Here is a 4,767-nt window from a genome sequence, read left to right on the forward strand (position 1 = left end):
GTTGGGTAGTGACAATTGCCTTTTATGGGAGGTAATGAGTTTTAAAAGCATTAATTATTTTGTCTTGTATGACTTGTTATTGAATATTTATTAGACTTATAGTGACATTAAGAAATTAATTATAATGTTTTAATCATGCATGTGGTGACTGGTGATCATAGAAAAGAACCTTTAAGTTGATGTACACTTTCTCCAGCTAGATAAATGAGAAATTATTGGGTGATTTGAGTAAAAGGGTATTTTGTATTGGTAATTTGATTTTATTTCCATTTGTGATATTTGTGTAGAAATTTGCTTTTGTAAGTCTAATTTTTTTAAAAAAATTGTCTCAAATATCTGTACATTGTGAATACCAAGACAAATTAATAGGATAGCTTGTAAGATTCATCTAATTGTCATGATTACAAATCTTTACTTGATCATGATTTTAAATATTACTCATGATACTATTTTTTAACTTTAATCGTTTTACGAAAAATGATCTATTTTGATTTATTTATGGAGTATAAGAAAATTTAAAAGGAAATTTAAATTTTGTAGTTTTAAATTAAAATTATATCAAATATACTAAATTATTTTTAATCTTGTGACCTTAAATATTTCAGACGAAAAGTTAAAAGTAAAATATTTATTAAAAAAAATTATTTTTTGTTAAACAGACTAAAAAAAAAGAACATTATTTTTTTAAAAAGGAAATAATAATTTAAAGTTAACAATTATAGGTTGTGATAAATTGGGGTAAATTACTCAACTTCAAATTTTGCTCTTGCAAAATCGTTTCATCACTTTTGGTAACCTTAAACAAAAAAAAAGAAGATATTTCTCATTAAAATAACTTTATAAGTGGTTTTATTTTAAAGAATTAAGCAATTTTATTGATAAAATCACTAATTTTACATACTCGGGAGATCATTTGAGAAATCTATTCTTATTATTACAAATGGAAAGTATATTTCCCTATTAATTTAATATTTCATTGTTTAATATAATATAATTAGCAGAGATATTTATCGCATTCACAAAACATTATCATATTTTTCTTGCAATTATGCTTGAAAATTATTTTTTAAGTTATTTTTTTTAATCTATGTATTAATTTTTTGAATAACTTATTATTTGGTAGATAAATAAAAAATAAATTATTCATATATAAAATTAATATATGTATATATTATGATCATCTCACAGTGTAAGGAGCAAATCACATTTTATCTCAACTATTTTCCTTCAAATTTGTATCATCTGGATAGGTCTCATTCATTATGATACATAACATTTGGATATATTAGACAATTTATCCGTTGAGATTAAAAAGAAAAAATAAACGTAAAATTAAATGTTAGTTTTTCAAATCAAACAAATCGAATTGATGTCAATATCTCCCAAATCATAACATATTCAAACAACTCAAATTACAAATTTCAAATTTTCTTCTCTCAATTTTTTTTCAAATCGTAATTGATTCGAAAACAATAGCTTATACATGATGAATGTATTTATTTTGTTGAGACATTTAGATAAGAAAATAGACCAAAACCCATATGTATCAGGCAAAAAAAAAAACAACAAAAAATTAAAAAAGAAATCAACTTGTTACTCTATTAATTTTGTGTCATATACATAACTATTAATATGATACAAACTAATGTTGTTATAAAACATTAGGATTTATGTATCAACAATAATATTTGATAATGTGTATTGAGTAAACTTCTAGTTAAATAAGTTTGAGTGTTGTATGCAGTGGTAAAAGATCAGTAGTAGAACCAATATTTTCAATAAAGAGTTTAAAATATGTAGAAATATAGACACACAAAGTAATCGAAAGTGGGTTCGACATCAACTATATATACATAAAAATTATTTTAACTATATATAAATAATATGATTTTTCGACTATATATACATGACCAAATTTGTAATTGTCATGTATTTGATACATAACTATAAACATAATACATACCAACATTAACTTAAGAAATAAAAACAACTAGCTACATCAAAAATCTAAATCCACATGTATTAAAAAAAAAAGAACAACAAAAAAAAAATAGAAAATAAAAAATAAAAAAATCAACAATATAATATGTTGAAAGCAAAAAAATGAAGAAATCTTTATACGCTTTCTCATTTGCTCTATATCAACTCCTCATTTTCGTTAATGCTATTACTTATAGATTTCGATCCAAAGTCTTCACCGTAGTCATCATCAACTCGATTTTTCACAGTTAATTTTGAAGTCGAAGAAGCATGCTTCTTTGATTAATTGGATAATCACAATACCAAAAGATAAAACATTATTCGTATATATCAAAAATTTGTAGATGAAAAGAATAATAATAATAATAAAATTGATAAAGAATTAACCGGAAAGAAAAAGATGAATGAAGACGAACTCTTTTCAATGTAATTGATGAACTATAGGAGAGAAGATTTGAATTTTAAAAATGATATGACGAACGTAATTAGCAATACATTGGAATGATTTTATGCGTGAAAAAAAGAAAGAATACAATTGGATGATATTTTTAGAATGATGTATCCGAAAAATTGAGAAAAATTAAAGAGAATAAAGATTTTTATAATTTTTATAAATGATAGAGAATAATAGAAATCGGATAATATATATATATATACTCGCTTCGTTTCACAAAGAAAGATGGTTTGACTTGACACATAGTTTAAATAAATAAGGAAGACTTTTGTATTGTTCTTTAATCTTGTAACTTTAAATATGCCACGTGGAAAGATAAAATGAAAACATTACAAAAAAAATTCATTCTTTTTAAAATAGATAAAAAAAATTATTCTTTTTGAAATGAAAAAAAAATATATATATATTATTAATAATTTTTTTTAATTTTTATTATATTAATACTTATATAGCTCTAATCAACTATTAACCGAGATCAATAAAACCAAAAAAACATGCTATAAAGACAACATCTCTATACAAATTTTTCAGGAGTAGAAACGTACATCATGAGAGAAGCTGATACGCCAAACCATCAACGTGTCAGTTTTTTGACAGCTCAGATTACCTGTGGCCCCACTTTCCAACTCATACTTTCAATGCCAAGAGCTTCAAATGAGTACAAGACATGTGGCATAAGTTCTTTTAACTTTTTGGTCTCATTTCACGTGACACTATTTTATTTAATATTCAAAATAATATTGGGATATTTATAAAGTTGTAAATGATTTTATTAAGGATAAAAAGAGAAATTTAAAAGTTAAACTACTTCAAATTATAATAAGATTGACTTTTTCTCAGATCGATTAAAAAATAAAAAGTGTCGCATCTATTAGATCAATTGAAATAGTATTTTTGTTTTTTCTGCATTTTTCATATGGTTCTTAATATTTGTTATTTAACATTATTTTCGTATTTTTTTCCTTGAGAGTTATTAGCTCAAATAATATGAATTTAATTAATATATAAATACATTAATTTATGTTCATTTATTGAGAACTTGACTTCAAGAGAGTAGTATATAAAAAAATACAATAGTAAACTTTCATAGTTTCTCATAGGACATGAATTCTAAAATAATGATATATAAATAGAAACGAAGAAAGTACATGGTAATTTAATATATATCATTTAATTTATTGTTATAAGTTAAAAAATCCTTTTATATTCCAAAAAACTCATCTTCAATTAAAATCTTAGTTATTGATTACCATTTAGTTCAACTATAGAAGTAAATGATAGTAACTTTTCTTAAAAGTAAGAGTTAATACCGTACACTCAATTTTGAGTTGGTTACTTAAAAAGTCATTTAACTTTAAGTTGTTTACGTAAAAAGTCACTCAATTTTGTTTTATAACTCAAAAATCGTTAAACTATTGATGTTTAACCTAGAAAGTCACCCAAATATTTATATTTCACTTATAAAGTCACTCAATCAATTTAAATAAAATTTTCATTAAAATTTATTTCAAACTATTAGTAAAGAAATAATAAGATACCTATTTTAATTATTTTACTATCCGCTCCAACTATTTAATTATAATTTTTCTAAATTTTTTTTGCAGTAACAACTGCAAGCCCCTCTCCCCTCAAAAAAATAAAAAAAAAATAAATAAAAGATAATTCTCAATTCTATTAATTGCAAAATTGGAAATAAATTATTAAAAGATTAGCAATAAAGAAAAATTGGAATTGGTAAGAAGCAATTAATTATTTTTTTGTATTTTTATAAAATTTAACGAAAAAAGTTATTTAAATTGATTAAGTGACTTTCTAAGTGAAATATAAATAGTTGGATGACTTTTGAAGTATAACACCAATAGTTGAGTGACTTTTGAGTTAAAAAATAAAGTTGAGTGATTTTTGAAGTAAACAACCAAAAGTTGAGTGACTTTCTAAGTAAACTATTCAAAGTTGAGTAACCGGTATTATCTCCAAAAGTAATCCGTTGACTATTTAGCTTTTTATATTTCCTCAAACCCAAACGGATACCATTATACTTACTAGAATACGAATGCTGATCATCGTGCTTAATATAGCGCTTTCGTTTAATCATAGAGTTTGTAACTTTAGAAAATAAGTTAGGATGTGCATTTCACTTTAAAAAAATTGTGAATTTTAATTAGTAATAGTGAATTACACTAGAAAGAATCGTGAACGAAATTTTCAAAATCTATAATTAAACGCTAGCCAGATTGGATTAAAAAAAAAACTACTAATGTTATTAAATATTCCATATATATAAAACAAAATATCTGTGTACTGTGCAACCTGGACAATATAGCCCTTCAGGC

Source organism: Solanum lycopersicum, chromosome 3, assembly GCF_036512215.1.
Source record: "Solanum lycopersicum chromosome 3, SLM_r2.1".
In the NCBI taxonomy this organism is placed as follows: Eukaryota; Viridiplantae; Streptophyta; class Magnoliopsida; order Solanales; family Solanaceae; genus Solanum; species Solanum lycopersicum.